This window comes from Marmota monax, unplaced genomic scaffold (assembly GCF_021218885.2).
Source record: "Marmota monax isolate L192 unplaced genomic scaffold, Marmota_monax_Labrador192_F-V1.1 WCK01_AAM20220418_F8-fsc00063, whole genome shotgun sequence".
Lineage (NCBI taxonomy): Eukaryota > Metazoa > Chordata > Mammalia > Rodentia > Sciuridae > Marmota > Marmota monax.
Window position 1 is genome coordinate 7,271,247 of NW_026693726.1, and position 12,030 is coordinate 7,283,276.

General features: G+C 38.5%; 2 long non-coding RNA genes across 3 annotated transcripts in view; one reads left to right on the forward strand and one right to left on the reverse strand.

The window, feature by feature from the left end:
* The window catches only part of LOC131424795 (uncharacterized), a 178,634-nt gene that overhangs the window by 123,908 nt on the left and 42,696 nt on the right, over positions 1-12,030 (reverse strand). The gene's annotated exons all lie outside the window — the stretch shown is intronic.
* LOC124103867 (uncharacterized) lies at positions 296-9,574 on the forward strand. Of its 2 annotated transcripts, none has more exons than XR_006855299.2 (4): positions 296-400; positions 769-958; positions 3,869-6,705; positions 7,202-9,574. It is a non-coding gene; the product is annotated as an uncharacterized LOC124103867 (long non-coding RNA). The 2 variants fall into 2 exon arrangements; XR_006855300.2 differs by having other exon boundaries at positions 6,572-6,705.

The following is a 12,030-nucleotide window of genomic DNA, read 5'->3' on the forward strand; positions in this document are numbered from 1 at the left end:
CACATCCTTCATGACCACATCCTTGGTCATGTCTGTCCCATTAAGTGCATGTTTGGGTTCCTGCCTATGTACGAGAGAACAACCTCTATAACATATATATGCATAAGAAAGTTTAGGCGATACAGAAATGCGATACATATGCAGGGGAAATGAAAGCTATTTTTTTTATCATGTACCTTGACTTGAATGCTCACCTGCATTTGATCTTTCAATCCTCAAACCTCCCTAGATGAAAGATGATACGAATGCTCTCATCTACAGAGAGAGCATATGAAGCTTACACACACTACTGCAACTTGTCCAGATGGAGTGGCCGAGCCAGCGTTCAAACCCAGATCAGCTAACCCCAGAGGCTGCACCGTTAACCTCCACTCTGTGCTCAACAGGTCTAAAAAAAGAGGTACCATGAGAAGTTCAAAGAAATGAGGAATTGGCATATCTTAGGGCAATGGTCTGTTGAGATGGTATAACTTAAAATAGCTGTTGAAAGTGGGATGGAATATGAAGGTTTGGGGGTTTAGAAAAGATTCACATTAAAATCTTGAAGAACTATTTTTCTGAAGGATGTTAAAGGAACTGAGGACTCTATGTTTTGTGTATGTTTTGTGAAGAGAAAGTTGAGACAGTCATGTTATAATACTTTCCTTCTCTCCATGAAGGGAGCTAACTCAGAATGTTAGAAACAAAGGATTTCAATTAACAGATTCGAGATGTGAGGTTTTCATATTGGTGATGAGACAGATGAATTAATCCCATGTTTCACCGTAGGTTGTCTCCAAAGCTTTGAGGGAAACCAGCATTCTCTAATTCCCATAGAGACCCAGAAAGTGTCCTCCCTGTGGGTTTACATAAGCCCTTGCTCTTTGGCTGGAGTACAAGTCTCCTTCGATGTAACACAGGAGAGTCCATTTTATAAGGATCTGCTTGAAGTTTCACGGCCCTGAGACCTTCAAGTGATGTAAGTGATGTGCATGTGTGTATTTCTATGTGTGTCTCTATGTTTTTATGTGTGGGTTGTGCATTGACATATATATGTTTGCAACTGAAAAAAATCATAAGTTACTCTATATTACACTGATAGCATAGTTAAAAGATAAAGAGATATAGACATTAATCATTGAAAAAGGCACCTCTCTCCTTAGAAGTCTGTGACTGAGGTGGGTGATGATGAGCAACGTAAGTCACCAGTTAACCTTCCTACCTAGCTCTGCATTCCAAAAGAGAATAATAAACTCTTCTCAACACACTCATCTTACTGCCTCTATTACTTGAAGTGGATAATCAGCTTAACACTGTGAGGATGATGTTGAATGTGTGTTGATTTCTCTTTGGTATTGATTGCTGTGCTTTGACATACTATTCTCGTTATTATGCACCGAGGCACCACCTGGCATCATTGTCTATCTTAACAACTCATGAGTCAGGTGATCATCCTTTCTGCAGTTCTTTCTCATTGTATTCAGTTGCCCATGTATATTTCTAGATCTCCAGACATGGCTTATTGGTTTAAGTTACCATTTTCTATTTTACAGTTTAGGTTAAAACTATATAGTTTCAGACAGAAATTTCTCTGAAATTCAGTGACAGATTTTTTCTAGAGTATGTTTTACTCAACTGCCATTTCACAGCAGTTTCCACTTTGGTTCCTTAGTAGGGAGCTGTCTAAATATAAGTGGTAGGTATACCATGGCACATGTGTGGGCAATCAAAAGAAGTATGTCTATCCGATAACAATTACGGTGAGAATTATGATTGTCTGCTTCCACAAAGAAGCAAAAGCTTACATAGGACCTTTCCTTCTATTCTGTCTATTCACCTGTCCACCTGGCTCAGACAAGCAACAGGTGGCACCCAGACAATCAAGAGCAAAGCTCATCACCTACACTTGGGACAACTGAGACCCTGATATACTTTCTGTAGCCCCAGCACTTGCATGGCTCCTGAAAGACAGCACCCTACAAACGTTAGAGTTCTCCTTGTGAGCAATTCCAAGAAAATTATTCCAGAAATAACTCTTCCAACTGATTCCCTCTCCTCCATGTGTAAGTACAGGATCATGTGAAGCTTCAGTTTCCTCAGCTCACATTTTATAAATGGATCAATAGTGGGGATGGTTCACCAGGGTGTCTGAGGCTTTGTATTTTTCTGACCCTTAGGCAACAAGAGCCAAAAACAACTGTCAATGCTCTGGAAGCCTCTAAGCCCAACATCACTAAGCACACATCATTGTAATTTGTCTGTGCCCCCTCACTTGATGTCTGATGTGCTTGGGTCTGAGTTTCTGAAGACCACCATGAGCATGGCCCTTCCACCTTCTCCCCAACACGCTGGTGCCAACATGAAGCAAACAGGCACACAACTCTCCTGGCCCTTGGTAATTTGCTGAGTTATTCTTCCTGACAGCACCACCACCCTTCCCTGGCTGAGTGCCTGGACCCCACATTCCTTCTGCAATGAGCCACTTGCTCAATTGGCTAAGGAATCCCCAGTTCTCCAGAAGCACTGGCTCTTTAGTTGTTGGCAGAGGCTCTTGTCTTGAGAATGGGTCTTTAAAATAACTCAACCTTGACATCAGAAATTGCTTCTTCATAGAGAATCTAGAGCTTGCCCTCTCTGGAGACTTGACTTCAAAACTGAAGGAATGTCCAATTTGAAAAACAGAATTTGCTGATATGTTACAGCTGGACACATAACTCTATGCCATCTAAATGGGACACATGAGGTAGTTATTAATACATTTCCTCTGAAATGAAGACACTTAAGAAAGGAATCTCACTGGTGGGTCTGTATAGAGCACATTTTATGTGCCATTAACATGATGCAGCTAGATGATTGCTCTAAAGTAGTTGTTTTTATTGATGGATAATAATTATACAGAATAGTTGGTTTCACTGTGGCATATCTGTACATGCACATAGCATGATTTAGTCCATTTCATTTCCCTTGCCCTCCCGCCTCCTGCCTTCCCTGATCTTTTTCTCTCTACCCCACTGGTCTCCCTTCTATTCTTATGAGATCTCTTTTGCTCTTTTTCCTCTCTAACTTCCACATGAGAGAAAACAATGACCCTTGACTTTCTAAGTCTGGCTTCTTTCAGTTAACATAATGCTCTCCAGTTCCATCTATTTTTTCTATATGTGTCATAATTGTGTGTTAGAGTAATTTTGGCATGCTAAATGTCTTGAGGAATCTCCACATTCTTTTCCACAATGGCTTCATTAATTTATATCACCACCAACAGTGGAAGAGAGTTTTCCTTTTTTCACATTTTCAGTAGCATATTATTTTTTGTCTTTTGGATAAGAGTCATTCTAACTGGGGCTAGATGATGTCTCATTGTGGTTTGATTTACGTTTCCCTGATGATTAATAATGTTGAAAAAAATTTCATTTTAAAGAAAAAGTTTCGGGGCTGGGGATGTGGCTTAAGCGGTAGCGCGCTCGCCTGGCATGTGTGCGGCCCAGGTTCGATCCTCAGCATCACATACAAACAAAGATGTTGTGTCTGCCGAAAACTAAAAATAAATAAATAAATATTTTAAAAAAAAAAGAAAGAAAAAGTTTTACACTATACATCCCTTCCAAAATGCAAAACAAACACACACACACACACACACACACACACACTTACGTCAGTCCTCTTAGGAATTGGCCAGGATGGTAAGATTTGGAATTTTAAATAGGCTAATACTATTACTTCATTACTGGATGCTTAAAACAGATACAACTCGTGAACTGACCGTCTTTCATTTTCTTATAAAATGTTGTTTGGCACCTGGTGCTTTTGTAGATCTTTATCATTTTGCTTCTCTTAAATATCACAGAAATTGATTTTTTTTCTTAATATTTGGACTTCTTATTTTCCCCAGCACAGGTCATAGTCTCCCAAATAATTTGTAACTACAAGATACACAGGGAGGAGGAGGCATGCTCATAGAAGGCCCCATCTTGAGTGACAGGACCATGAGACAACCTGAACTCCTAGTGTCTATTGGGCACTTAAAATGGACCAACTTGGACTGCAGCTGAATCGCAAGGGAAAATACACCAAGAAATGGAAAGGATGTTGCAATGGATCTTCTCTCATTTGTCTTGTTTGTTCAAAGTTTATCACACTTTTTTCTTTTATGGAAACAGGTTTTCGGCTTCACTGTAGCTACCCCTTCCCTTCACATCACCAGGGCATCAAAGTGAGATTCCTGGAGGTGAGAGTTGAGCTTCTGCCCTAGGTGGGCAGCATGATTACATCAGAGCAGTCAGCTACAGAGCAGGTGCCAGGGGAACTGGAAGCCAGAGCTTGGTGTTTCTTTCTGAAAGAACCTGCTTTCAGATACCAGGTCACTTAGTAGACGATCAACTTACACTGTTTGGATGCTGCAAACAAGATCAATTTCATGTTCGGCCATTGCCTTTTCTTTGAGCAGCCCTGCTCCAGCCCTGAATCATCATCCATCCACAAGCTGACTTCAACCTGATCAGCCTTATGCTAACATATTCTTACACCTAGTCTTACAAAACTAATTTATTTTTGCTTTTCACTCCCCACCTTTAATTTTTCCCCAGATAGTCAAGACAAGGATTGCCTTCCTGGTTATGTCTCTTTTAGCTAGGTGAACTTGTACAAATCACATATTATCTCTGAGCTGTAGTTTTCATGTGAAAGAAAAAAAAAAGAAGGAAAAAATGTTTGCTTTAAAGAACTATTCTAGGAATCAAATAAGATATTTTTTCTGAAAATGTTTTAATGAGTGACACAAAATGGATATATGTCTCCCACAACTAGGGCTACTCCCTCATCTAGGCAGGCAACCTCCTCCATGTGCTATCTCAAAATACCCCCAATAAACCTATCTTTCATGGCATCCACAGGAGCTATATTTTCTCCTATGAATGTCCTGCCTGTGAGTATGCAGAATGGAGTCCAAATACTAATTTATTCAGATTTTGTAAATTTCTTTACTTAGTTTCATTAGGAAATATCTTCCCGGAGCTAAAACTACATCTTCACAAGCACTCACGGGGCCTTTCACTTTGGTCCTATGATAACCAAGAGATCTGAGCCCCATTTTAACTAGCATAAGCCTGTGCTTAGGTTAGTAACAATGCAATTGGAAGATGTAGAAAATTAGGAATCATATTATTATAACCCAGAATATTGAAGAGAAATATTGTGATCATGCTTAATGGTTGAAAGAATGCTTTTTGGAGAGTAAAGAGTCAAGTCCCTCCCCTGCCTGAGCTATCATGCCAGCCGTCATGGTCCCCTCTTGCTGCTGTTAGCCTCTCATAATGTAAAACATTTCTTCATTTCCAGCAGATAATACTTTCAGTGAAAAGGTAATTTTTGAAGTCTATTACTTGCATTCTTAGTGAAGAGCACAATGTAGCATTTTGTTCTAATATGCCATTGAAATTGTTGGAGTAGGTACACCATGGAATCAAATACAAAATGTCAAAATGGTTTCCATTAACTATGCACATTTGCACTGCTTCGGTTAATGGCCATGTTTTTGTTCCTTTCCTTCATCTTCACATCTATAAGATGAAATGATTCAGTTGATGTAACTGAAAAGTACACTGAAAAGGTAGAGAGGAAATCACAAAAGCATCAAGCCACAATGCCACCCACATACTTTATTTCATAATGAAGTTTAATAATGATAGAAACTGTCGTTGGATTTAAACATCAGTCATTTCAGCAATTGTAGTTAATGTGAATCTCTCATACCGAGTGATGTTTTAGAAAAACATGGCAGGGATTGTGTATTATATTGAACTGAAATGTCATAATGAAATCTTAACTAGGTGCTATTATTGTAATACATATTATGTTAAGAGAAATTTACTTCAACCTGGAAAGATAAAATAAGTAGTGTTTCTTTCAACAACATAAATTCAGAAAAAAAAATCATTTTACTTTAAAAGAAAGTTTTCTTTGCATGTTTTTTAGACTGAACATGAACATACATATGCACCCATTACTTATGACAGTAGGTGCTGTGCGATGTATCTTGAAGGAAAATACACAACAAAAATATCATTATTCAATTTTCTTTGACACAAAATTATCTCCAGAAAGAAATCTGTGATTCATAAGAATTATAGGTCTTATTTTTTTAAATACAAATACTATCTGAGTTAGTCCTTTAATCTGTCTTGAATAGAAAAGGATAATCCTAATGGTAAAACACTAGATCTAATCCTTCATAAACTCTCTCATGCTGAGGTTAAGCCCTCAATGCCAGGAAGCCTGACTGAGGCCACCACATTTGCTGAGTCATTCAGCTGCAACTTGCTGTCTTTGCTGTGCTCTCTGATAGTATGGGTCCTGCTGATGTCTGCAAAAGACAGGCAACGACATCAAAGGAGAGCAACACCTGAAAACGTGCATTTTCTGCTGCCTACCCACTTTCCACCCCACTACAACAGGCTGGGCCCACATCAAAAAGGTTTAGTAAACCTCTAAAAGTGCAGAGGAACTTTTCACAACTTCAGGCTCGCTCGCTGGTTGAAGAAAAGAGAACCAAGTTCATTTTTCACTTCTGAGTATCATGTCCTCTTCCTTGCTGTAGGAAAAAGGATGAGAAAGAAGCTAAGTGGCTTTCCATAGCATAGTGTCTCCCCGGAGTCCACAGCACATATCAGGAGGTTAAGAGCAACTGACCAAAGCAACAAATCCTTGCACCCTGCTTACATGGCCACTTGGGTAAGTTTCATTGTTTTCCCCCTTGGAAGTGTTTTTCCTTGTCAGTTTGGGTTCCCTGGGGTTCTTTGTGTTTAATATGTGCATTCCTGCATTTTAACAGTTTCACAATGTATTAGATAAATGCACCAGGTTCCATGGAACAGCCAGAACATTTATCTTTGCCACCAGATGGCAGTGTAATACCATTCATGCATGCCTAAAACAAGGGGGAAAATGGGCTCAAGGGACTTTGGATAAGTACTATCCATTATACCCTGAAATAAGATATCATTTCCATTATGCATTCAATGATGATACATTTATAAAGCTATCAATGGCTATGGCTAAAGAATTTCAGTTACCTGCCACTGGGCAATAAACCACACATCAAAATTTACTGGTTGAAAGAGTAATTGTCACAATTCTGTGGATTGATTGCGATCAACTGGGCTACTCTTCCCAATTGATTTTCTCTTACACAAGATGGAGCTGAGCTCTCTCCTATGTTTATTTTCAGTTAGGACTCTGGCGAAAGCTGGGATTTCCAAGATGGCCTCTCATGCTCAAGGACTTCTCTCTACATGGTCCATCACTATTCAAATCTTGCACAAGCTTCAATACAGCATGGCAAGTGGCCGCTGAAATAGCAGCTCATCCAAGTGGACAAGCCCATTGTTCAAGGGTGATAAAAGCCTCCTCTTGAATCACACTTGCTAATATTCCATTGGCCTAGACGCTCCATGGGAGAGGAACTACATATAAGCAACTGGACAGTCCACCACACAAATATAAAAGGATCCAAGCACAATGTCAGAAAGCTCTCCCAGTATGATTTACATTAGAAACCTCATAAATCTACATTTCTTTTCTCAGAAAATCATAAATAAAACAAATGGTGCTGACACATCTTGTAAAACGTCAGAAAAATAGACCATCCAGTTGTTTCCCTGAGCGCTTTGCATAGAAAGGCACAACCCAGGCTGTGGCCCTAGAATTTTGGGAACTAAAACTCAACATGTTAAGGACACCCATGGTTAAGCAAGCTAAAAGAGAGGACTAGCAATAAATAAACTTTAAAAGGAAATTTTCAGAACCAGATGTAAATTTAGTCGTTTACAAAGACAGGCCTACCTGGTGTACGAATGGAAGCTACTTTTAAACTCAACCCTTGTAAATAAATCCTCCAGGACAACAAATTATAAAGGCAGTAGTTTCTTTATGAACACAAATTTGGAAGAAAGGAAACTGGATATTCTCAAGGGATATTTCCATTAAGGCCTGATGAATTGTCCTTCTCTGTTCTACAAACATCGCTATTTTAAGAACTGACTCAGTTGTGTTCAATTACAGTAACATTGCCTCTTAACAAGACTAGAAAAATACTGACCAAACATTATTTCCACTAGCCAAGATTATGAACAGGATAAAGGAGAAAAGTTAACACTTTTTCTCAACATCTTGTGTTGCATCAAGACAGTCATTTTTCTTCATGCAAGATAATAATCATAGTATTGATGCCTAACCCAGTAAGCATTGTTGACACATGATGTTGATTCAGTAATGAGTGCACTTCCATTTTTAATCTGATAATCCCCATGGCTAACAGATTGCTGTAGCCAAATGATGCTTTTGTAGTTCAGTTAACATCTGCCAATAATTGAACCCAAGAACAGTATCCATCAACAATTCCAAATTTACTTCCCAGAATCAGTATTAAACTAAACAACAAGGCCTTGCATCCTCTAAGACAGTTTATTAAATTCATTTACATATAAAATTTATACACTCTGCAAATGTAACTGATATATGCTGGCATAATTCCTGATGTTTCAGTGAATTAGAAACAAAATGGGGAAGGAACATTTACTGAAAATCTTCAGTAGGGGTTTGTGTTTTCCACTGGGCATTAATATTACAAATATGTTGTCTTGGAAATGAATCTGAGTTGTGCAGGCAGCATTTCTTTGTAAGAACCTTGTAACTCAAACTTTCAAAATTCAGCTTATATAAAAAGAATGTGATTTTTTCTAAGATGATCTTCCTCCCATGGCAAAATATCATTCATTGCATTATAAGAGTTTTATTCAATGAGAATGGAGAAATATTTCACTCATTGACCAAAATTGGGCAAGAATTCATTATATGTAAGAATTTTGTCTCTTTAAATATTAGACATCTCATATGTCAATATCAAAATGCCACTTCACCCAAACTTGCTACTACACAGAATTTTCTCAGGAAAAGTATTTATTGGAGTACTTATGGAATGGTAATGTTCAACATATGAAATATCAGTACATGGCTCCATATTTGGAGTCATATAAACTGTTTTAAGAATTCAGTTCTTAAATTTCAACTCACAGTAAAACATGTATCATTTGAAGAGGTTTGTTTTCACCTTAAACTCAACATCTTGGGTTGGGATCCATCAATAATGTTTTCAGTGTGCCCTGAGGAATGCTAGGGGGCTTCCAGAGCTCACCAAAAGGCCACAGTCAAGAGAGAATGAGGTAGACTTCAAGCCTCCCCCAGCTCCTATCCTGCAGAGAAACTTCTTCTTTTTGTTCTATGTGATTTCCTCTTAACAGTTTTGCTAAAGGAAGGTAAATGTTGAGCATGTGGTAAGTGCTTAGTAAACGTTTTTCTTTTCTCTTGTCCCTCCTTGTCCCAACCCCAAATCTAATATGACTTTCCCAACCCAGATATTTCTATCAGCAATCATACTTTACACCTAACAATCTTTGATATCTTGGCTTCCACCTAAGCTCTTCCCTATCTGCCTCCCATAGCCCTTCTTCACTAAGTCCCATTGGTGATCTTCCATGTGTCTCAAAATCACCCCTTCTCTCCATTCCTTCTACCACGGTGTTCCAACACTGTCATGCAGGAAGTCCAGGCGATGGCTTTTGGTCACAATGACCTGCCCTTGGTCTTTTATGTCAGTCCTGACAATGCAGCTAACTTCTGCAGCTCTCCTGCTCTGATATACTTCCCAATTGGTCCACCGCAGAGGCTCGAAAGACTACTGAGGTGTGATCTTTTATGTGAAGTAACTTTCAAAAAATCTAAAGTCGTGCTGACTTCAATACTGTTCTGAAACTAACACTTTGTAGGGAACCTAGAGCGGGTTAAATAGGTTGATGATCAGAAGTTAAGGTTGATATTGTCTGTTCATGTCTTCAAAGCACATCTGAGTAGAATATTCCAAGGTTTTTCTCTCTGGAGGGAAGGAAGGAAGGAGGGAGGGGAAAAGGGAAAATGAAAGGGAGGAAAGTTGGATGAGTTGTCAAAAAGTCTGAGAATTCTACGTAATATATTATGTCATTGTGGGTAAAAATAAATATTAACATATTAATGGTTCTGATAAGTATGACACTTAAGAAGCCCACTTAGGTTTTTAAACTTGCTATTTCACATACTTATTTAAAAATCAAAACCCTTTTGTGTTTTTATCTTTAGCACAACTACTAAAATCCTGAAGAACTTGTGTTCTAAAAATGTTTGATAAAAATTTCCTTAATAGTTATTGCAATAGAGGGCTGGGGTTGTGGTTCAGCAGTTGAGGGTTCACCTAGCACATGCAAGGCCCTAGGTTTGATCCTCAGCACCACATAAAAATAAATAAAAAATAAAGGCATTGTGTCCAACTACAACTAAAAATTAAATATTAAAAAATAGCTACTGCACTAGATACAGATATTAAATACAACAAATTATTATTACAACATTACTACCATTCATAAGTGTTGGCAGAATAAGCCCAAAGAGTTTATTCTATCATTCAAGGTCCTCTGTTATTTACTGCTCTCTTATTCTCTCCTTATACTGATAGCAGTTAAAGCCACTGGGTTACATTATGAAATTCGAATCCTACTTCTGCTAAATACTAACCCTGGGACTCTGGAAAATACACATTTTCTTTGCTTCAGTTTTCTCATTTATGAAACAGATAATGAATGCATGTATTTCCTGGGTGTAGGAAGTAGATGTGAACACAGATCTATCGACTCCAATGCTCTAGGAAAACCACTTGCTTTTCACTCTCCCCTTTATCCTCATGGAAGAGCAGTTAGTGAGAAACCCTAAGTCACAGGGACCAGAGGACAGCACTGCTCTTTTTGAGTATTTGTAGGGGACTCTAAGCAAATCAGAGAATAACTTCTGCGTCTGTGCCCAAAAGACAGAAGTAGGAGTTTGGTAAAAGTGAGAGAAGGCAAATTTTGGCTCACCATGAAGACTTGTCAACAATCTCAGCTGTGCAAAGTTTACAGACACTCCTTAGAAAAACCAACATCTGCCCCTGATTCTTTTCCAGAATATTCAAGGGGGCTTTCAAGTCTTGGTGTTCTTAGATTACCTGATTCTATATGACTCCTAAGTTTCCTTTCCATTCCTGATGTGTTACCATCCTGGACACCGTGACACACCTAGGAACTGAAATTTATGGAGTAACATTCATGAGCAAGTCCACTTGTTTCTTCCCACCTTCACTCTTAATGCATCTGTTTCAGGAAGTGTTTTCAAAGATTATGGTATTGGGAGTGTTCTTTTCCAATATAACCTCAAATATTCTCAGGACAGGGCGCTAAATCACATGCACTAAAAATGCTCTGAAATGACAAGTACAGGCCTTACAAGAACAGCCCTCATAGGAAGCTCCAGAAGAAAACTGAGGAGGTTCCTCTGGATCTCTAGGTCCACCAGAGAGGCTTCCCTAAACAGCAAGGCCAGGTTCACAGAGCTTTTGTTATTAATCCCGGAATCCTGAAGGGACCATTCTGTTCCTTCTCACAGCTGCTGCTTGAGTCACATAAAACACCACCTTGGTTCTAAGACCAGAACTTGAATCATACATTAGGACTAAGAACTCAATCTAAAAAGGCATAAAATCCAAATTATTTCCATGCTGCTGTAGCAAGTATTAAAAAAAAAAAACACATAATTTCATAATATAGATTTTTGCAATGATGAAAAGGCAGCTATCATTTATAGTTCCCGTTCAGAATGGACACTTATTTATAAATGAATGGTTCTGTAATAACACAATGGCACCTTCATAAATCTCTCCAATGTATGGCAGTCTGGAACACATCTGATGAGAAATGTGTTTACTCTTTCAGGATTAAAAATAGAAAAACACAATAGAACAAGTTCATTGGTAGGTTCAGGTGGCCACTTAGTTTATAATAGAATCAGGAAATGAAAGTGCCCTGTGGTGCAGTCAGAAATCCAGGAGAACCCGTCTTCAGCTAACACAAAAGCAAAGCATTCTAGTAAGTTCAGTTGTCATCATTAAAATAAATAAATAAATAACGGTATACCTCCTTTCAATCAGCTAAATATTTA